The sequence below is a fragment of the Suricata suricatta genome, chromosome 13 (assembly GCF_006229205.1).
Source record: "Suricata suricatta isolate VVHF042 chromosome 13, meerkat_22Aug2017_6uvM2_HiC, whole genome shotgun sequence".
Lineage (NCBI taxonomy): Eukaryota > Metazoa > Chordata > Mammalia > Carnivora > Herpestidae > Suricata > Suricata suricatta.
In genome coordinates, this window is record NC_043712.1 from 10,755,504 (window position 1) to 10,778,878 (window position 23,375).

General features: G+C 43.5%; 1 protein-coding gene across 2 annotated transcripts in view; it reads left to right on the forward strand.

The window, feature by feature from the left end:
• DENND1A (DENN domain containing 1A) overlaps nt 1–23,375 on the forward strand; it is a 452,638-nt gene that overhangs the window by 177,604 nt on the left and 251,659 nt on the right. For both annotated transcript variants that reach the window (XM_029920022.1, XM_029920020.1), the window contains exons 5-6: nt 18,116–18,185; nt 22,906–22,986. The gene's annotated coding sequence lies outside the window, so the exon portion shown is untranslated. The remainder of the gene's footprint in view (nt 1–18,115; nt 18,186–22,905; nt 22,987–23,375) is intronic.

The window sequence follows — 23,375 nt, forward strand, 5'->3', positions numbered from 1 at the left end:
AATAAGAGGGTTGAATAGTTCTGAGCAGCTGGCTGCTCTATACCTCCTTTGTCTCACATGTGTGGGTCACGTGGCAGAAAACTTTTGTTCTGCTTTTTCTGGTCATGGAGCAACCCCTTGCCACCATGCATAGTACTTCAGTTAAACCTCTGGACTGGGCATGGTTTCTTAATTAGGAGAAAACATGGTATAATACAGAGGTACAGTACATTACCACCCCAGTGTAGACAGACTGGTTTATTTCATTCACACTTGAGATGCATCTCAACTAATCTGTTAATGTTAAATTACAGAGCTAATGAAGCTTGTGAATCATACACTGTTTTGGTACGTTAGGTGGACTGGAGGTATTCCTGTAATATCCTCTCATTTGGGATAGAGTGACAGCTAGCACTGTGGAATTGTGATACATGGGCATGCCTGTGGGGATATGTTACTATTAAAATATGTCCTTCATTGGTCAGCGGTAGGGTAAGGCTAAAGTATATGGTGTGGCTTAAGAGATCATATATAGAATTATAGAACTGCATACCCAAAAGAATGAATTTCAATTGATATTTAATAAATGTGAATTTTCAAAAGGTAGATTGTGGTCAGAACAGGTGGTAAACAGATGATCTCAGTATAGTACGGGAGGACCCCGGATACGTTAGTAGATACCCCATACGGGATGAGGGAGGTTGACTTAGATGGGGCACAAGGAAGCATTTTGGGGTCCTGGAACTATTCTGTATATTGATCGTGGTGGTGGTTACACAGCTTGTGTGCAGTTATCAAAACTCCTCTAAGTGCACACATGGAATGGATGGGTTTTATTGTATGTAAACCGTAATTCAAAGTTGATTTATTAAAAACAAAAGGATTATGAGCTCTGGAACAGGAAGACCTTACTTCAAATCCTGACTGCTGCTTAACTGCCTTGGTGATCACTGCGGGTCTTTGAACCAACACTTCTTAGTCTGTCGGGTGCAGCTGAAGACACCTGTGTCCCGTAGCTGAGGGGAGGGGACATGACGGCCCTGAGACCGCATAGCCGAGGTGCACTAGATTTTTTTCACTCCTGTCCCACAAACAGCTCAGTATGCCGAACTGGTCTTTATCTGAAGCTGCTTTATTTTAGACCCGTAAAAGTTAAGTTCAAACATTTGTGAAAGGTAAAAATGTTAACATCCATATGTTTGTTTAATGATAGCTCTTAGAGTCTCATTACTGTTGCTTTTATATCATTATAGCATACTAAATTTTCTAGGGTTCAGTCTTATTTAATTAGTTAGGAACAGTATATGGTATTCCTTCAATTAGAGCACAAGGAATTATTTGTAGTGTTATTTTGAAAAGAATCATTCATTAAAGAATGACTGAAAAAATACTGGTGATACAGTTATGATCCCTACCTTTTTTTTTCCTTTGCTTTCACTCTGTCTTTGAAATGAAATCTTTATCTTGCATCACGTGGAGAAATATTAATAAAATCCCTATTGACCTAGCCCATTCTTTTGTGGCAAATACAATCTTAAAAGTAACTGTGAAGAATATACATATGCCTATGGCACCCTAGCATTTTAAAGGCGTTTAAAATCATCCAGAATATGGTTTAGAACCACTCCGTGGCCCGAGAGAGCAAGTAGACCTCTTCTGCCCAACAGTCGTAACAGGAGCTGCCTATTTTTGAGAACCTGATATGGTCTGTGAACCAGGGTGGGCACTTGGTATTATTTATATTACCTTATTATTGAATTGCTTAGTTCTGTATCTGGCCTTGGTGGGTCAATAGGAAGTGGCATCCTTTTGCAGAAGAAAGTGGGCTTGGAGGGGCACCTGGGTGGCTTAGTCGGTTAAGCATCTGACTTCAGCTCAGGTCATGATCTCGCAGTTCGTGGGTTCGAGCCCCGTGTCGAGTTCTGTGCTGATAGCTAGCTCAGAGCCTGGAGGTTATCTTCTGATTCTGTGTCTCCCTCTCTCTCTGACTGTCCCCTGCTCACACTGTCTCTCTCTCTCTCTCTCAAATAAATAAAACATTAAAAAAATTTTTTTTTAAAAAGTGGGCTTGGAGAGGTGAAGGAACAGCTTGGGGAGAGCCCTTTGGTAGGTGGGGGAACCACCTCTGTTACTCTGGGCTGTCTGGCTCAACTTCCTCTCCCACTATGTCACTATGGCACAGCAATGCTCACTCTTTAGGCCATCCGTTGCCTACAAGGAGTTCATTTTTTAGGTCTTCTCCTAGAGCCAAATCCTAGGATTTAATTGCATTTAGTAATTTCTTTAAGTAGTTAGAAGGGCACTGACCAAAGCCTTTACTTTCAGAAACCACCTCCTTCTTCCTTGAGGACTTAGGCCAACTATATGGGTCTTAAGACTTTCGCTCTGTTAAAGTGATACTCTAAAGAGATAAATCTGATCAAATCCCTCCTCTGCTAAACTCTGCTTTCAGGAAAAGAACTAAACTCCCTAGCCTGACAGATAAAACTCATAAGCTGGTCTCTCTGGGCTTCTCTAGGTCATCCTCTCCCAGGACTGATTGCCCTGCTTCAATCCCCCACTTCACAAAACATTATGTAGAGAAACATCTCGCCCCACCTTTAGGTGGAATCCAACCACCTCACGTCATTTATAGTTCCTTGTCTCTGCCTCTGAAAAATTTTGTTCCCTTCAGATGGAAGTCCTCCCTTATTTTACCTAACTTCTCTTCCTCATTTAGCTGACACCCTGGTCTAGTCAAGATGCTCTCTCCTTCATGTTCCCATAATGCTTGGTGCCCACGTGTATCACAGCATCCTCATGTTGCATTGTGATGAACTGTTTACATGTCTATCTTCTCCTAAGAGACCTAGGTCCCTCGAGGACAGACAGCACTGTGTCTTGTTTGTGTATTTATCCTGGCTATCTAGCACAGGGCTGGCATGTATCGATGTAAATGCCCTGATCTTAAACATTTGGCCTCACAATCTAAATCTTCTTTCCCTTTCAACTTAGGGTAGCCTTGGATAAGTAAGGATGTCCCACTTTGAGGCCCACTAGAGTTTATTGAGGCTAACTGTTCCCACATGAAGGAAGGTCAGTGAAAACCTTACTAGCAAATCACCCCTGTCCTTGACCTGAGATCCGTGATAAACGTGGTGCAGTGGAAAGAGCATGGACTCTGGCATGACCAGTAAAGAGTGCAGACTTACATTTCATCCAGAGAGCCTGTTGGGGAAATGGTCATCACAGCACTAAGCACACTTAAGGAAGTAAGAAGGTAGGCTTTGATTCTACTCTCTCTGAATGATTCACTTCCCTACCACTAAGCAAGATGACTTGGAAGTTGGTAGGCACATGTGGCTATTTTTTAATTTAAAAGTTAATAAAAGTAGGGGCACCTGGGTGGCTCTGTCGGTTGGGTGTCTTACTCCTGAAAGTTAATAAAAGTAATATGTATTCAGTGTAGAAAGTTTGGAGAATATAGGAAAATATGAAAATGAAAAATTGTGCATATTATAGAACCTGCTCTTATATCTAAATTTATTGCAAATATTTTTCTGTTAAAATATTTTCCTATAGTCTGATTTTAATGAATATATAATATTCCATCATTTGGATAGTTCATAATTTTTTGTGAAGTATTGTACATTTAGCTTGCTTCCAAGTATTTGCACTTACTTAAAAATTTTTTAATGTTTATTTTTGAGAGAGAGAGAGAGAAAGAGACAGAGCATGAGCAGGGGAGGGGCAGAGAGAGTGGGAGACACAGACTTCAAAGCAGGATCCAGGCTCTGAGCTGTCAGCACAGAGTCTGATGTGGGGCTTGAGCCCACGAACTGTGAGATCATGACCTGAGCTGAAGTTAGACACTTGACCAACTGAGCCACCCAGGTGCCCCAGTATTTGAATTTATGTACAACACAGAGTACTTAATAGATGAAACAACTTTTTTCTAATTTTTAATAGTTTTTTTAAGTTTACTTATTTGAGAGCGAGAGAGCCTGAGAGTGCATGCGTGAGCAAGTGCACGTGCAAGGGAGGGGCAGGGAGGGGCAGAGAGAGAGAGAGAATCCCAAGCAAATTCCACACTGTCAGCACAGAGCCTGATCTCACCAATGATGAGATCATGACCTGAGCCAAAATCAAGAGTCAGAGGCTTAACTGAGCCATCCAGGTGCCCTGACTTTTTTTTAATTTTTAAGACACTGCGTGTTTAGTACATAAGCCATAGAAAATGGAGAAAAGAATATAAAAGGAAACAAAGATCATCTACAAATTCCATAACCTAGAAGTAACCACTGTTAATTTATCTTCTAGTCTTCCTATGAGTGTCTATTATTCCCTACGAAGCATAGTTGTGAGCATTGCTTCTTTTCAATCTATATTATTTCATGGACATCTTCCTATATCATCAAGGATATTTTTAAACCTAACTTTCTGTTTCCTGGATTTACCATAATTTATTTAAGCATTCTTTCAGCACATGTTTAGGTGTGTGTATGAATGCATTGTTATTATTCATAATAAAGAACTACCATTTAAAATATACGCCCCCCCCAAATTAAGTACAACATTTAACGCTGGTGAAAATACAGTAAAAGTAATTCATGTGTACATTTTCTGAGCTTCATTTTAGTGTTCAGCTTTTAGTAGTTACTCATTGAAGGACAACTTTACTATTCTCTTTCAAACTATGTGATTTTAAGAATCCGAGAAACCTGTTTCTGCCAGGTTTGCTGTTTGAGCCTCCTTTCTCTAAAGACTAGTTTTTAGGGATTCTTTTGAGGAAGACCCATAACCGGTATCATCACTGGAGATTTAAGACTTATGACTTTTTTAACCAAATACTTCACCTCCCTCTAAGCTGCCATATTTTTAGTGAGTTTAACACCACCAGTTTTAGGCTTTTGTAACATTGCTGACTGCTTTTCTGGGTTTACAATAAAGCAGTAAGTCATGGGGCGCCTGGGTGGCTCAGTCTTTTGGGCGTCTGACTTCGGGTCAGGTCATGATCTCATACTCCATGAGTTCAAGCCCCACGTCGGGCTCTGTGTTAACAGCTCAGAGCAAGGAGCTTGCTTTGGATTGTGTCTCCCTCTCTCAGTACCTCCCCTGCTCACACTCTGTCTCTCTCTCTCAAAAATAAAAACATTTAAAAAACATTTTTTTAAGAGCAGTGAGTCATTAGCACCAGTATTATTTAAAAAATGAAGAGTGGCTGAGAGGTACAGGGTTATTTTTATATTTACTATTGTTTTTAAATCAGGGCAACAAACAGAGAGGAACTAGTGGCATGTTGTTTAAGCCCTGTCTCCCCGTTAGTGGATCCTCAGCTCCTTCATTGCTCAGACCAGCCACCCAGCCTGCTGAAGGGTCACCTGAGGAAGCTGGTTCGTGCTATGGCCGTGTTACGTGGTTATGAGTTGTGTGCACCCAACCGCTACTCATAGTTTTCAAGTTGTATTTCTGTTGCCTCTATCAGATCATTCCTAATGCCATAGTGGTTGCACATACAAATCTAAACCAGGGACTTACATGCGTGAAAGCTACCCTTTATTCACCTCTACCGAGTGCTTGGCCTATATTAGGCAGTGAATGAATGAATGAGAGCTAGCTACAAAGCAACTGAGTTTAATGGTTGTTCTATTTCAGCAATTTGAAAACACCTAATCAAATGTCAAGTGTATGTGCCATCTAACGGGCACTTCTTTGATTTCATTCCCTGAGAGATTTTTTTCAGGAAAGAACCTACTGGTGTAGTAAAGCACACACACTTGAATTTCACACTGATCTATTTTGTGGCTGTGTGACTCTGAGCAGGTTACTTACCCTGTCTGTGCTTCCGTTTTCTCATTTGTTACCAGGGGGATATAATGGTACCTCTTTAATAGAATTATTATGAGAAATAAATAGACAGATGCATCTAAAGCTCCTGACATGTGGCAATTCCAAAATAAATTGTCATTTCTACCATTATTCCTTTCATGTTTGGTGCATGATGAGGGGCACGGCAGTAATGGTTCTTGGATCTAGATGGGTCCTGTAGTTGGAGAGATGATACTACCCTGCTCGGGGTGGCCGTGTCTCTATGTGATTAATTTTGTAGAGAGAAATCTGCTTCCCTCGGCCTCGCCCATGTGTGCTACAGAACCAGAGGGCCGTAGAGGTTTTCTCCCGGGTAGGAGAGTCTCGCGGGCAGGACAGAGGCCTGGGGCAGGATAAAGCAGGGGACGGGCGGCGGGGCTTGCACAGATTCCTGCTTTCCTTCCCTCGAGACCTTCAGCCTCATTTCCAAGAACATTTTGGGAGCGACCTCTTGGTGAGAGAATTGCTCTGTCACAGAAGGTAATTTGAGAGTAGTTTCCTGTCTGTCCTTACTGCCAGCTCCTAGAAAGTTCCTGCTTTGTACCCAAAGGAGGCTTTGAACATCAGCTGTCTCGAACAATCTCTAGTCTTATCACTTATGTTTATGTTCCTCGCACAGGTCACTCTTGGATGTGGTGCTCTGGGCAATCTCACCCCAGAATGCTTCCCTTCCTTTATTTAACCTCTGACCTGTGAAAACAAGAGTTAATCAAGAGTTCTAAAGTAGCTAAGAGGAAGGGGAAGTGTTTGGTTACAAATTAAATATGAACAAGTCATAAGTCATAAATCCCCAGTAGTGCTACCAGTTGTGTCTCAAGTTGCATATGGTACAGGGTGTTTGGGTTATAAATTCAAGTTCAGGGCTCTCTGATTGCTTGGGGTTAGGTGCTCGGTTAGGTTTCTTTGGGCCTAAAAGCTCTTTGCCTTTTAAAACATTACTTTTATTGGACCAGCTACCTTCACATCCTACTTTCTCTCTGTGTGCCTGTCTCCCCTTCTTCCTTTCTTTACCTGCCTGCCTGCTTGTCGTGATTGGTGTGCTGTTCTGTGAATTGAGACAGAACTGCCCTGAAAGAAGGAAAGCATATGGAAAGAGTTGCCAAGGAAAGGCACTGAAGCATAGAGCGTAAATGGGTTTAAGAGACAGCCGGACACTTTTATAGAGAGATTTGCGATTGAATGATACAGCATTCGAGCGGAGATCTGGGGGTGGACCTGAGCTCAGATGAGTGCTACTCCTGGAAAACTGATGCCCTGTCTAATCCAGCATTTCCTTAATTGTCACCATAAGCATGCATTTAAAGCTTTATACTTTAAACTTAAAAAGACAACACAGCCTGTTTAAGAATCTATGGCCTGGGCCATGATTTGTCTACTTAAGTTCTTAGAAGTACACATCTAAGGTCGCAGAGGCATTGAGTCTTGGCATGAAGCTCTGGAAACTTAAAAACTTAAAAAACCAAAGACCTTTTAAATCCATCTATTTATATTTGTATTTCTGGATCTAACATGTACACTAATACCTAAAGCAACAAAAAGCTGACACATGACTAGTGTCCCTGGAGCTGGCAGAGTAAGAAAACATGCTGAATGGTTGGGAGGAAGCCAGAGCTGGATTGCTCAGAACACTTCCAACAGAGGGACTGTTGGAGGCAGGCTTTCATTTATCAAGGCATTACAGTGAGAACCACAAGGTAAGAATTCTAAATTCTAATTTCAGGGTTGATCATTGCACGAGATCATTGTGTGCCATTAATAATGTGTTGCAGGAAATGGGCAGGATGGAAATCCTACAGGACTAGTTTGGTGTCTTGAGTTGTGCTTTTAGTCGCTGTGTTGTACCAGGCAGGTCACTTCACTTCTCTGCGACTCAGTTTTAGTCACCTGTAAAATGGGATGATAATCCATCTTCTAGAGTTATAAAGAATAATACTTCAAAGCGCCTGAAGCTTGGTAAATATTTTTCCTTTTTCTCCACTAACTTCCAATTCTTCGCTCTGAAATGAGAATATCATCAAGCGGTGTCTCAGTGGGTTCGTTCATTTTGTTTACTCCTTAAATTAGGTAGGACCGAACTTCTTGTATAGCCATTTCCTTCCCTTGTTGTCTGTGTGTGTGGTTTCCTGCTCTTGTAGTCTACCAAAGATTCTGTAAGGTGGGCCTTGGTTAGGACCTCACTAGCCCATTATATTATATTATGGTAGTAATTTAAAACCATAGAACAATATGCTCTGAATGGGGCGGTGGGACTTGCAGGTGTGGAATACCAGAGTAGGCCGCATCATAAACTCCCTTAGGAAAATGATGAAAGGCCTGTGTGTTCGCCTTCTCTGGGCTCAGTGGAAAATATCTGAGAATTATACTCGATTGTCAGTGCAGGTGTCATTACTCCAAAGATCTTCTGTTACCAACACTTCACCAGTGATAACAGAAAAGGGCCTCTGTGCTTTCCTCCTGAGCGATCTCCCTCAATCACAGTAACGCTGTCACAGAAAAGAAGACAGCAGATCTGCTCTCTAAAAGCAACAATTATTGAATACCCATCAAGAGAAAAAAGAGCCTTCTTCCCAAAATCAAATCCAAGTGTGTGTTTGGGTAGATTTATGTAAGCACAGATGTTTTATGGGAACTTTTTGTGTTTTTTCCTAATGCAAATTAATATTTCTACTCATTCGGTACATGCGATATATTTTCCTGCATAGATGTAATTGGTATCACCATGGGATGCTAATTATGGACATAAATCAGAGATTTTTGAGCTTAACTGGCTACCGTAATAAATTTACAGTTCGACACTAGCAGCTGTGAGCAAAGCAGAATGCTCAGATTGCGTGAGGCTGGCTTTGAGCTCCCAAAGGGGGTTGTTTATTCTCTTGTTGGGATTCTTCTGACTTCTGATCTTCCTAGCACCACGGGTCTGGTCTTCGCAGGGGAAAACATTGACTTCTGGGTTCCAGACACAGTGGTAGGCACCCTCAACATTTATGTGAGTGTAGGTAGTGTATCCCCATTTTATACAGGGAGGAAGGAAATTGCCTCAGGCCACAGCTGGGGACAGAACTGGTACTCAAAGCCAGGTCAGTCCTCCGACTTTACATTCACTGTAAAGGACATCAGCAAAGTCATTTCTGTGGGAAGACTTCCCAGAACCTCTCCTCTGTTCCCTTTCTGCACCTCTGTCCCAACAGAGACCCTGTGTTGCTGACATCATCTGCCCATGTGTCTGCTTCCCTCATTAGACTGTGGGCTTCCCAAATGCTGGAACCTTGAGGTCCCACACAGTGCCTCATCCAATGCTAGCCATATACTGGATGGTCTTCAATTAAGTGTGGAGAAATGTGTGGTTTGATGGATGATTGACTGTAACATTTGCGGAATGAATGATCTGGAAACGTGTGATGTTTGGACTGCAAACGTCACTTCAGTTTTAAATTCCAGAAAAGCATTTATTGAAGCTTACTGTGGTTAGCTCAGGAGGATGTGGTATGCTTTTCTCATAAGGATGAATGTGGACTCCTTGGTGCTAAGGCTGTAGTTTGAAAACTGTGGACCAGCACACATGGGTGGTTTTGTTATGCTTACACATGGGAGTGCTTGTTGACTGAGTATAATGAGGAAGAAGGTAGATCTTATAGAAGGCAGTGTGGTTGGGATCTAGGGTCTTCTCTACTTCCCAGCTCCAGTTAGGAGGGCTGGAATGAAAAGTCTAGAAGTGGAAGAGAGGAGAACTCATGGTAAAGCTTTTTCTTCAGGTAAGTGTGGAGACAAGAGTATCTTTTGAAGAGCAGGAGAAATGGGTTAGATATGGGAGAAGAAGGGAAAGTTTGGAGCAGACTCTCTGGGGGAACTTGGCCTGACAAAGGATTCCTGAGCTCAAGTTCTAAAGGTTCACCTGTGCTTGAAAAATTAAGTGGTCAAATTAAAACAATCAGCTTAGTTTTGTGACATTTTCCCATAGTGCTGGACTTAGGAACAAAAAAATTAGGTGATGGTGTTCACTTGTGTTGGACGGATAGGCACAGGGAGAGAAATCATAACTCTGTGGGTCCTTCGTGATCTACTTTGACTTTTACATACTCTAATTATGTGTCACAGACTCCAACAGTCCACTGGCAGGGGTCATTTTTGGTTCTGGATCATTTTCCTAACCCAAATGCCCTGCCTTCCAATAAGAGTTGGTTGACTGTTATTCTAGTAGTAGTGGCCTTAGTAGAAACTGCAGGCATGAATTACAGCTATCAAGGGAGCTTCTGACTTACTGAATGTCTAACATGTGCCAGGCACACATTAGAGATTAAATAGTCAATACGCAGCCATGATGCCTGCTCTCATGGAATTGACATTAATAGAGAAGTCAGAGAAAAGAAAGCACACGTTGTAAACCATGGTGATTCGGCATGTAGGGTGAGCCCAGAGGGCCTCACATTCTGGGAATAAAATCTGTTTATTTAAGTGGGGACCAAAATGTTATCATAAAAATTAGGGGAAAGTTTTTTTAGGTTTTCCTCTAGAAAAAAAATGAAACTTGAGGCATCTGGATGGCTCAGTTGGTTGAGCGTTCAACTCTTGATTTTGGTTCAGGTCATTGATCTCACGCTTTGTCAGTCAGAGCCCTGGTTTGGGCTCTGTGCTGACAGTGCAGAGCCTGCTTGGGATTCTCTCTCTCTTTCTCTCTCTCTCTCTCTCTCTCTCTCTCTCTCTCTCTCAAAATAAATAAATAAACTTAAAAAAAAGAAACAAATTTTGGAAATACATTGAGTTCAGCAAAACCTAGCTTTTATTCCAGTAATACATTCTTTCTTAGAGTAAATAATGAGTTTACAATGGTTTTTTTTTTTTTTTAGGGGACAGGTTGTGATTTTTCTGACAAAATAATACTTTATGTTTGACTTTCTCAGCATAATCATAAAAAGCAATTTTTCCAAAAGTATTTAAGGATTTTATCAATTCCCTCAAGGCTTCTCTTAATCCTTTGATATTGAATTCATTTTCTTTTGATGTGACTCTTGTGCCTCCATCCTTGTTTTTCTTTTCTCTTTGTCCCTTGTTATCTGGTCTGATGCTTCCAGGTCTTCTGTTGTTGGTTACTTTCCTCAAATCTGAGCAGGTGTCCCGCACTTTAAACAAGGGTTTCACGGAATCCTTTGCAATGGTTGTAGTTTTCGTTACATTTTATTGTAGATGTTTGGCCAACAAGACACTGATGGAAGAACAGGGATAGATACTAGGTCAGACCAGAAGGGCCAAGGGGGAGCTTATGGGTTTAAGTGATCACGTTTTTGGTGAGTATTTTCTTTTTGTAATGGCTCATGCTTTGCTGTTTACTCTAGTGACTACGGACAGGAGGACTTCCTGCACAGAGTCCTGACGGCACCTCTGGCCCAGACAGAATCAAAAAGAGCTTCTCAATGCTGAGACTGGCGAGAGCATTAGGTAGAGATTCCAGGCACCAGACTGGGTGCGCCTGCATACCTCAGTTATATTAGTTAGGTGGCCTGTATCCTCTTATAGAGGAGGAGCTGAGTCTGTGAGAGATTGCCTTCCTGAGGTGGCACAGCCAGAAAGTGTCAGAACGGAGATTGACACAGGGCTCGTTCTCTCTAGCATCAGCCATGCCGCTCTGCCTTTTTTTTTTTTTTGTGGGCAGGGGGGGTGTTTTTTTGAAAACGTTAGTTACTGAATGCCAGATGGCCTTAACCAAGGGATGCTTTGTCATCCAATGAATCTTGGCAAAATGACACAAAATAGGAAAAGAAGGGATACGTCTCTTCAAGTACCCAAGGTGGAGTTGTAAGAACTCCTTAGGCAGTGGAAATCACTGAGAAAAATGGAAGACCGTGTTCAATTCAGTTGTGTCACTCTTCTTAGCTTTAAATTCATTCCGGACATAAGTTAAAAGCAGCTGTACAGCGCTCAGGGAGGTCCTACTTCATTGCATTTCTCAGATAATGGTGTCTCAGTGTTTAAATGTTAAAATTTTATTATTAAGTACTTTTCTTTTTATTATTTATATTAGAGCCAAAACAGTCTATCAATCTTCTTAAAAATTATGTATGTATAACTAGATCATCAAAGACTTTAGGGTAACAATGTGGACATGTTCTGGTCAGGCTGAGATCCATTGACTGTGCCGAGGGGGAAATAATCACTTTCTACCTAGCTCTAAATACTCATCCTCAGCATGTTACTTCTCTTAAACTGGCCCTTTGGTTTCCTGGTGGTAATGGAATGAGGGATGGAGAGGAGGCCCAGCGGTTCGGCATGTGATGGGCCCTCTGGAGTCTTTGTGACCCCTTCCTTGCCTTAGCTCCTGCAGCCCACACCCCCTTCTCTCTGGCTGTTCCAGCTGCTCAGAGCGCTCCAGTCAGGCCCAGTGGGCAAGCCCGTGAGTCATTGCCTATGAGATTTTTTTGTCTCTAATGCTCTTTATCCCCCCCCCCCCCCCGCCCCCCCCCCCAGCCTTCCTCCCATACATGGAGAACAACTTCTTGAAGACTTAGCTGTTGCTCAACCTTCTCTGTGCCCTGGGGATTGACTCCCACCATTGCAACCAGCCATTCTCTCTATTGCATCCCCCTCCCTATTGACATGGTTTTAGACTTTTTATTTTCCCAGCTTGTATTATTATTCTGTATACTCTAATTGGTCTTCTTATGCTATTTTTTAAAAAGTTTGTTTATTTATTTATTTAGACAGAGAAGGAAGGAGGGAGAGAGAGAATGAATATCCCAGGAAGGCTCCACACTGTCAGTGCAGAGCCTGACGCGGGCTGTGATCTTGCCAACCATGAGATCATGTCCTGAGCTGGAATTGGACACTTAACCAACTGACCCACCCAGGCACCCCTACTTACAGGATTTTTGATGAAATGAAAGATCTTTTTGATTCTCTTCTTTCCAATTTTATTATAATTTTGAAACAATAACATAGAAAAGTTGTAAATACAGCACAAATGCTCCATTTGGGAGATGTTGCCAGAGTAACCCCCCCAATACTTTAGTGTATTTTTTAAAAGGGAAGCATTCTTTTACATAACTACATTACAGTCATCAAAATCAGGAAATTAGTATTGGTTTTGATACACCACTACCATGTAATGCTTGGACCACCTGTACACACGGGGAAGCAAGCTGTAGTTAGAATCACATATTGCATTTAGTTGTCATGTCTCATTCGTTGTTTTATTCTGGAAGAGCTCCTCAACATTTCCTTCACTTCTGCGAACTTTATGTTGGCTGTTAGTTTGTAGAAGGTCCCCCGATTTGGGTTTATCTGATTTTTCCTACTTCCGTGGCTAGAATATGATGGAGGAAGTATTCTGTACTGTTTCATTGCATCCTGCCAGTTGACACACCAGTTCAGTTTGTCACATTTCTCCACTGAGGTCATGTCTCCCAGGCGTTTCCCTCCTTTCTCCCTTTGTAATTCAGAAGTGTGTTGTGGGTATTTTCCTCTCATCCTCATCAAACTTTTTGATTCATTTATTCATATTAGCACACACTCGTGATTTCCTATTTTATTTATTGTCATGTAATCTCTTGATCATTATTTGTTTTGATGCTCAGATTGTCATGGGTTTTGTCAGCCAGAGCCCCTTCACCTTGGTTTTTGTGTCCTGTTGGCATGTCCTAGTCATATATTGAGCACTGCCTTTTTTCCTAGGACAACAAGATACTTCCCAGCCCCAGCCCTGGAATCACACATTTTTTCAAAGAGCTCTGGTTCTTTTTTGTGGCAAATGGTCCTTAGAAACCAAGGTCTGGATACTAAGTGTGCTCATCATAATTGGGGTGTCTCTGCTTCCAAGGCCTGTCAGTGGCTAGAGCTAGAGAATACATGTATGTATTACATATATACACACACACACACATATACATATATATACACATTATGCACACATATATATATATTTGTATTTCTGTTTATCTGCCTCCATGATTTCACACGGTTACATCTAATTCCATTGTGACACCATAGGTTCATTCTTGTTTCTTCCTGGTCTGTATTTGTAAGTCTTTGATAGTAGTAATGGCTTCCATTATATATTTACGTGCTTGATCAGACTCTCACTGCTGCAGGTCCTTTCCTCCATGGCCGCCCTCCTCACCCCACCTGGACTCTGACCTCTGAGACACTGCAGCTTCCACTTGCTGTAGATATTCTTCTCAACTGCTTGGACTCTGCCTACTACCACTGACAGAAGCCCTCCTACCTGACACCCCACACTGAACTGCCTGCCAGATGCTCTTTTCACTCCTCTTAGGTTCCAACACTAGTCTAGCCAACCTCTTTCTCCTGACATAGATGCTGTCTTACCCAGTACCAGGCTTTTGCCTCTACTTAAATCTTCACCCTCTCTTGAGTACTGACATTCCAAGCCAGGCCACCTTCTGTGTGATATTCTTCTCATCTTGCTGGAGCCCCGACTTTCCCTTGCCAGGGAACCGCCCTCACCCCATTCAGAACCCAACGCTCCGCACCTGGCTGCCCTGCAGGAGACCCTCCTCCTCCTCCTCACGCGTGAACTCTGACATCCTGCTCATAGCTGCTGTTCTCTCAGGTAGCCGCCTTGCTCGGCTTGGTCCGTGTCTGCCTCCACTGCTCCCTGTCACACACACACCCCTGCCTTGTTTGGGCTCATCTAATGTCTCTGAACCAAACTATTAGCAAGAGATGTGGGGAGAGCTTTTTCAAATTTGTAACGGTTTCCTATCTAAATGCTTAGGACACTGCTGTGGAATCCTGTCATACATACACTTATACGAGGTCATGTAGGCACATGTGTACACACACAAAACAGTGGGAATGATTATCCTGATGGTCTGTTCACTGGAGCGAGATTAGAAAAATAAGTCATCTGTCCTCAGTCGGACTCAGTTCCCGAGTTCAGCAGGAGGGTAAGCCACTCTCCAAGCTGACAGACTGGAACAGAGTTTTCATTCACTGTGTCCTCCAAATTCAGGCCAGCTACTTGGTGTCTACAAAACCATGTCTGCTCTATATTGGGGGCAATTCTAGGGCCTTTTACAGGTGATTTTTACTGGGGCCAATGGACTTGAAGCAGAGGCTCTGGAAGCTGCCCCTGCCATCTTACGAGGGCCTGTGATGACCCATGTCAGTGAGGCCGTGTGTGTAGGAAAACTTGGATCCTACCTGCATTCTTGAGTTTAAGACTCCATATTGCTTCACATAAAACAAGAGCCTGTTGTCCATTTGACTGTTCGGCTAGGGACTGAGGGCACAGCCTTGAGGACAAAGTTACCTGAGCCACAATTTGGTGAGAGAAGCATGGATCATGGCCAGTGCCCGGGAAGTGAGCTTGTCCTGTTTTGGCTTTGCCCTATCTAGGCTCTGCTGATTGGTCGTGGTAACTTTATCAATCGATCCAAAGTGTGAGCTAAATAAAGCTCTTGGAAAAGAATTACAGCTCCTCCTCAACAGACTATTTTGTTGTGTACATCTCTCTTCCCTACTAGGATCATGGCTTTCCTGAATGCAGGGACACTTTGTTGTCTGGCGTCGGTGCCCTGGCCTTGGACTGATCCGGCCGCACAGTGATGCGCTGCATTGCAGGCTTGAGCTGTTGCATAAAGGTAGCCAGCAGAGCAGGCCCAGGGATGTTTGGAAACTCGTTTAGGTGTCTAGGGATGAGCGGTATAATGGAGTGTTTGTTTCCTGTCTCTGCACCGGGAAGTAGTGTTTACTCCATGATGACAGACACGCGCAGAATGGAGTGGAGGGCCTCCTACCCTCACCTGCAACCTCGCAGGCAGCGCAAAGCCCTGGTGCCGGCACTAATGAAGCGATCCAGGAAACGCCACCGGATAAAGTTCAGCTGTGAACCCTGGCCTCCCAACCGGGGAAAAGAGGGATCCTTTGAAGAAGAAGACAGCTGGGTTTTGGTTTCAAGACCTTAACACTGCCATCACTGGATATTCATCTGTCAGTGAACAGGGGACAACATGTGGGGAACAGTTGTGTCCGGTCAGGCCAGAGGGGGAAAGAAATGGCTCATCTCCAGGGTGACTGCAAAACCTCCCGTGGCTGAGGGTGCTGCTTAGTGTAGCCACGAAGAATTGATTTGGTGAAGTGGAGGCCGAGTGTGAGAAGCCGGGCGCTGTCTGCTGTGGGCGGAGCGACCCTCCACGTCCCCTTCCCTCAGCCTCCTAGCAGCGGATGATGCAGAGGCTGAACCCGGCGGCAAAACCTTCTCCCCTGTGTGCCATAGTCCTGCCTTCCCAGAGAGTCCGGCCTGCCCCCATCCCTTCATCAGGCATTCCGAAAGTGACTTCAGCTTTTCTCTCGTTTGCTGGAAGCCGTGGTTTCCTTGCAAGACAGTATTTTCTCTTCTTCCTGTCCTCCCTCTCCCCTCCTTTCTGACTTGGAGTTGCTGCCTGTAACTAGTGGCATTTTTTCTTTCAAGGGGAAAAAAAATTTTTGTAAGCCTTGGTTGAATTTGTTTACTAAGAGTCCTCTAATCTGGGCAAGAGTTTTCGTCTGAGGGGATTTATTGTTCCCACTACGATGGCTTTTAACTCAGCCGAGGTTTATTTAACAGAATAGGAAGGGAGAAACTTATCTCCTCCCTAATCCCTCTTGAATGTTTACATTGCTCTGCCAAAGTAAATGCTGTGTAAAGTGGCAGCAGTCATTTGCTGTGTAATAGTCAATATGCAGCTGCCAGGGCTGATTGAAACATATTAACATAAGTGATAATGCTGTCATAGGAGTGAAAAGTTAAGTTGCTTATCAGTATATTTTGATAAGCTGCTTACATTTTACAGTAGCATGTGCTGGCTTCAGACAGACGATAATGATGGAGAACTGTGCACTTTATCTGTCCCCGGGATTGCCTCTCACTTCATCTATTACCCTGGGCCGTCCAGCTGGTAATCTGCACAGGGTGCTGAGTTCCCGCCGGCCGGCAGGATCAGCGCTCCGCTGCGCACCCAGCCCTGTCAGGAGCAGACCCTGCGACTCAGCAGGGCGGACGTGAGCAGGACACCAAGAGCTTGCTTGGTAGGACACTCTGCTCTTTGACTTTCTATCAGGTTGGAAACGTCTTAAGGAAAACAAAGCCATTTAAATTAAGTGACAAAACTTCTTGAGAGTGGGGAGATAAGTTCAACAACAATACTGTAACCGTCCACAAGCTTTTTGCTCTTACTTAGTCTTTGTTTAGTTGTGTTTATTCAGTCAACACCAAGCTCAGGACTTCGTGCTCGGCCCTGGGAAGACAAAGTGAAGAAAGATGTAATCCTTCCTGTCTGTGCAGTCTGTTAGCAAGACAGACACGCCATTGAGTGCCACATGGTGTGTGGAATGTTGTAACGGGAATATGCATGCGACCAGGGCAGCACAGAGTAGAGGGAATTAGGGCGTCGGGGACGGGGATGGGAGACACAAGGGGGGACATCAGGAGGGTGAGTGGAAATCAGCGAGAGTAGACCGTGAAGGTCAGAGGGAGGAGAGGGCCAAGTGTCTGCAAGCTCGGGCAGGCTCGAGAATGCCTGTCCGTTCTCAGAGGGAGGCTGGAGCAGGAGAAGGCCACACGTGGGGAGGTAGAGAGGGCAGCCAGAGAGACCGTCAAGGACCTGACCACGAAGAGCCTCCAAGGTCAACCTAAGAAGTCCAGAAGTGACAGGGCACCACTGCAGGAGCTGGGTCAGCGTGCCACTTAGACGTGCATTTTAGAAAGACCATTCTTGAAGCCCCACGGAGGGCAGAGTCAGGTCAGGACCAGACTGTCTTCAGAGCAGCACAGTGAGGACCCAGCAGAGGGCAGTGGGGACAGAGTTAGACCTGGGCCTGCAGTAAGTATAGAGGGTATGCAGTACAGGTAGGATGTCTGGTGTATCATTGTGACTGGTTTTGGGCTCATGGGGCCTTTGGGACACCTCATAGACAGTAGCAGGGAAGTGCCGTGTGTATGCCTGTGTGGCTGAGTGTGTCCAATCACGAGGTACTTGATAGAGACTTTTCTGGAAAGGGTGAGTGTGGTGGGGGCCTATTCAGAGATGGTTCCTGATTGTAGAGTGTGCTTTGAATTTCTTCTCTCTGAACCTGTTCTAGCTCTGAGGCATGGGAATAATCTCTACCTTACATAGACAATTTTTTTAAATCCCAGAAATAATTAGCATTCTACTGGTCTGTGTTTCCAGGAGCCTATGACAGGAAGCCTCTTCAGGATGTAGAGGAAAATCTGAAATGCACCCGTTTTGCATTAGCCCCTGGTTAAAGTTTTTGACCTGCATACTAATAGTTCGTGTTTCTGCCCTTCTCTCCCCAGCTATCTCCCCTGGTTCGAAGTGTTTTATAAGCTGCTTAACATCTTGGCGGATTACACGACCAAAGGCCAGGTATTTACCTTGTATTTTCTTCTTTTTAGCAAGTAAGTAGCATTTTGATTATTAAGGTAATACATCCCTTATTTCTCACCAAAATGTTTACCAAAAAAGTCACGAATGCCCCTTATAGAAAGTTTGAGAAATTCGGGAACTCAGAAGAGAAAATCACTCCTAATATGTCCCCCTGTTCTCCCCCTGCTAAAATAAGAATCGCTCATATTTGGAGATGTTTTCTTCCTTTGCTTTTTGAGTGAAAGAAAAAATAAACAGACCCTTAGCATTCAGAGCTAATACTCACATTATCTGATATTCCCAAGCAGCCCTGAAAGTTCGTGACATGTATTAAATTATAATTTTGCTGAGGCACACATTAGAATTGCCCGTGCCATGCTGCAGGGCTCGGATCTGTGAATAAACTACTTAACTGGCAAGTGACCTAGCCACCTGTCCCAAGTTCCCATTTCAATAAGGCTTTGCTGTGCTCTTTCAATAACTTTTTTAAGGGTCTGGAACTTACTTAAAAAGTTATCTCCACCTTCTTGTACTTCTGGAAGAAATGGTAGGCCGAAATGTCTTCCACGGATGTCAAGGGTCAGCTGGAGCTATAGACTTTCATAGCTCCCATTTTTCAGGTGCTGTGGTAACAGAAGCGTTTTCCCCATGCTCGTAGAAACACTGTGAATATTTTTCATGGCTGCATAGCACTTTATCATGGTCCTTGGAGGCATTTCCCCATTGTTGGGAGTTTTTATTATTTGGGATTCCCTCCTCCTACCCCCACATAAGTAGAGCCATGAGCATCTTTGAGCATAAAGCGTTTTCTTCATTTTGGATTATTTCCTTAAGAGGAGAGTCTCAGATGGGTCATTTTAAGGGCAGTAGACACAGACCTTTAAAAAATATTTTACCAAACTGTTCTCCAAAAGAATTGTACCGTTTTCTTAAAAGATACCCTTTGCTGCCAGCATTCTGGAGTGCCTGGCTCCCCAGACTCTCACCAGTATCATTGGTCGAATTCACTGTCTATCTGATATGTGAACAGTCTCACTGTTTCAGTTGCATTTCTTTGGTTTCCTGTGAGTTGGATATTTGTCCGTATATCTAACTTTTTGTATATTACTTTTTGTAAATGGCGTAAGATTTTTAATTGGTGATATGTTATTACAGTGCTACAGAAAATTTTTTTCCCCTCACGCTTCCCAAGAACATTTAAGTTCTGAGAACTGCTCGATACAAAATGGTGCCGTGGTTCAGTCACATCGTGGCTGGGGAGAGGGAAAGCGGTGTTTCATTTTTGGCTCCTTAAGATTCACGTCCAGGTGCTTCTAAGAAGGTCCTGCAAAACCTTTTTCTTCCATGACAAAGAATAATATTCTGAGATGCTCGTATTGCCTGGAACATACTTTAGGAAATGCTGCTATGGAGGAAAAGGAGAAATTATGTGTATAATCGCTAAATCTTCCCTTCAACTTAGATTTACTCACCAGCAGTGCATTCCAGAGGCCACAGTAAGCGGCAGGAATAACTAATAGAAATGACTCTGACAGGGTGCTTAGGTATCAGGGAAATCTGTCACGAAGGAGGTGATTTGTTCTTTAATGAATGAATTCAGAGGCCATCTTGGTTGGGTCTGTTCTGTTCACAAGTCATTTCACTCAAACATTCAGGTTTTCACTCACATTTGAAGGATGTCTTTAGTAAATAGAAGTGTGTCACATGGAAGCTCATGGCAGTCTTTGAATTGGAGACCTACTCATGTATTTTTTTCTTCCATATTTATGCTCCAGTCAATTAAAACAAAACATAGCAAACTTTTAAAAACATGTCTTGTGATACAGGAAAGTTTGGGTTTGCACAACCCATGTGTAGATGGGATAGGATTACTACCCTGTAAAATTGGTGTACCTGTCCGCTGGGCCATTGCCCCAGGAAGGACCCTGCCTCTCGGAGTGAAGAGTTGAGATCAGTGATGTGTTTTAGTGGAGTCTCTTTCCACTGTACCCAGTACTCTTTCTATTAAATTCTTTCTGATTAAAGGAATTATGATGCAGGTGAAAGGGAATCTGCGTACAACTGGCTTACTTATTGGCAAGGCGTGGGTCAGCAGATTAGAACAGGAGGGAAGAGCTTTTATTGAAAGAACAGAATTCCCTCCCCAAATCCAAAAGTCACTGGAGAGTTCACTTTAACTGGAGGGGGGCTTGGGTTGGCAGCAACCATGATGTTTCAGAGTGGAGTGTTGGAACCTAAGTGACATGATGAGGGTGTCTGTCGCTGACCCTTTATGGTTATCAGACTATGAATGGGGCCCGGAGGGCATCCCTGTGGAAGAGTTGGCAGGGGTTGAAGAGGGCATCTGTGCCAGAGAGTAGCCTGGCTGAGGATGAGTTGGAGCCTGAGGGATGAGTTGATTATGTGAGGTAGTAGTGGCAGTGGCTTGGGACCAGATATCCGAACACTAGGAGGATCTAGAGGGGATCCACAAGGGAAAGGGACGGCAGTGGCCCAGCACTGGAGGGTTGGAGCCCAGGGTAGAGAGGGCATTTTTGTTGGGAAAGAGTGAACATTGGTGGCCTACCACTGGATGTCCATATTCATGCAGGGATCTGGGTGGAAAGGGTCAGCCATAAAAGATAGGTTACATACAAATAAGTAAACGTATTAAGAAAATAGGACTGTTTTTTTTTTTTTTTACTTCTGCGGAATTTAGTTAGAACTATGAAGAGGTAGGAAACTAGAAGGATTCCTTTGTTGGACTGGAATTAGACCCATTATTATTAACCAATGGCTTTCGATACATGAAATCAATAGAGATGTGTATCTTGTGGATCTCTGTGTGTAGTATACTCTCTGGCTCTAACCCCACCTGGCGTGTAAATCGTGGTCTCTGAATAACGAGCCAGAACTCTCTGAAGAAATGCCTCATTCCAGGAATGGGGCAGGGAAAATATAAAATGAACCTGGAATATCTTTTTGTGCCTAAAAGTGCTCAGAGGAAATGATCAAAACGTGATGGGGACATATCAGAAAGACAGAAAAGTGAGCTTGCAAGACATAAGGGGTTTTCACTGGTCCGACCTGGGACAGTTTCAAGCATCAAAACAAATAGCGATAGCAAAGGATTGCCGTCATTGAATAAAATAGGAAACCGTGTGTCCTTACGTGTGTGTGTGTGTGTACATAACAGTTTGATGAGGAATGCGGTATTTACCTAAAGTATCACTTCACAAAGTGCTTGCTAAACACAGGGAAAACGAGTACTTTCATAGTAGAGATTTGAGATGAACTAATGAAATGATCAAAGTGGAACATCATCAGTAATGGAGCAAACTGAAGTCTAAATCAATAGAAAACATCAAACCATTGAGAGTTATTCCACAAAACGACAGGACTCACTCTCACTGCTTTACAAATCTAAGAAAGACTCAAACTGTTTCAGACTGATGAAGACAAGAGAATCCTAACAACTAAAGGCAACCTGGGATTCTGAACTGGGTTATTTTGCTAACCAAGGACATATGGACCCAGTTATAAAACTCGATGAATCTGACATTAGATGAGAATGTTCTATCAGTGTTAATTTCCTGATTTTAAAGATTGATTGTGGTATACAGGAGAATGTCCTTTGGATATATGGGTGATGGGGCGTCATGTCAGCAACTCACTTCTACATAGTTCAGGAAATAAAAAAATTGCTGTCTTAAAATTACTCAGTACATTCGAGATTGTTTTGCAGAGCAGTAGTAAGTAACCATGTGCGCATGTGCACACATTTGTTTCTCTGTGAGAGACTTGAACGATTTATCAGAGTTTAGACTGAAACCGGTTTTTAATCTGGACTCACCCTCGTTTCCTTCTCCTTTAAGTTTACTTGCGAAAGTGGCTGTGGAGCCCCGGAGAGGCCTCGGGGCTTGAACACAGAAAACCTGCACGCGGCTCCTGGCTGTGCAACTTACCAACTGGCTGATTTGAGCCAGGTTGTTGCACCCTCCAGAGCCTCAGTTTTCAATCTGTGAAGTGGGGTTGGTTGTGAGGATCAAACAGATAACAGATGGATACAACTGTGAGCTTGAAACTATTCCATCAGCACAGAGACTTCCACGGGGCAGGAGAAATGGCTTTTGCATAATTCTGTAAGCAGTGTTCTTTTGAGCATTTTAAAAGTGGATCTGTTCTCAATCGAATAATTTGTACGGCTTTGTATTTCGTTCTGGGGCTCCATTTCACTAATTAAAATGCACAGCCACCATACTATATTGCATCCTGCTATATGCAGTTCATTTTAACTTTCTGTAATTGCATGCTGCTGAGTACAGCCAGTGAGCACTCAGTAAAATTAATTGAGGGTAATGATGATGAAGACAAGATCTATAGTGTCATTGCTGTTTCTCCCAACCACCCCCGCCCTGTAAGCTGGGATTGTTTGCATTTAAAAGTTGTTGCTATGGAGTTGAGAGGGTAGGTTTGCTGAGAGCTTATGGTATATGATCCATAAAAGGCGGTCATGGTAGGTGTCTTAACTCAGTAGAAAATGTCAAACTCGGTGTAGGAGGATCTATTTGGCTCTTGTATTGAGCCATAAGCAGTGTCTTTTGTCCAACCTACTTGAATATCAAGCCTATTTCTGTGCTGTGGCCAGTACCTCTCCAGCCCCCTCCGTCAGACCTTCCTGCAGGCCTCTGACTAAGGCCCCAGCCTTGCTTTTGTTACTTACGCTTTTTATTTCTTTCAGGAAAATCAGTGGAATGAACTTCTTGAAACTCTGCACAAACTTCCCATTCCTGACCCAGGAGTGTCTGTTCATCTCAGTGTGGTGAGTGGGGGCAGAAAATTCACAATCACCGAGAAACCGTTTCATCATTACCAGTAAGATAGAGTTAGCTGAACAGGATTGTCTTCTGTTGTCTGCACCTTCCCCAGTCGTGCATCTGAAACCTCTAGACTCGAGACAGGCCAGGGGGTTAAATTTCTTTCTTTCTCTGGGATCCCATGAAGAATGGGCCCCAAATGTTTCCATGCTCCCCTCTTCCTGGTTGGCATCTCATCACTGGCATCTCCTGGATGGCAGGTGCTGGGCTGGGAATGTGATGGCGGGTCCCTACCTGCCTCCTCCGGCCCCGTCCTGGGGCTCCCTGCCTCTTGCTTTCCGACTCTCCTCCCAGCGCTGCTGTGCATGACCCCTTGCTGAAGCTCGTGCTGTCG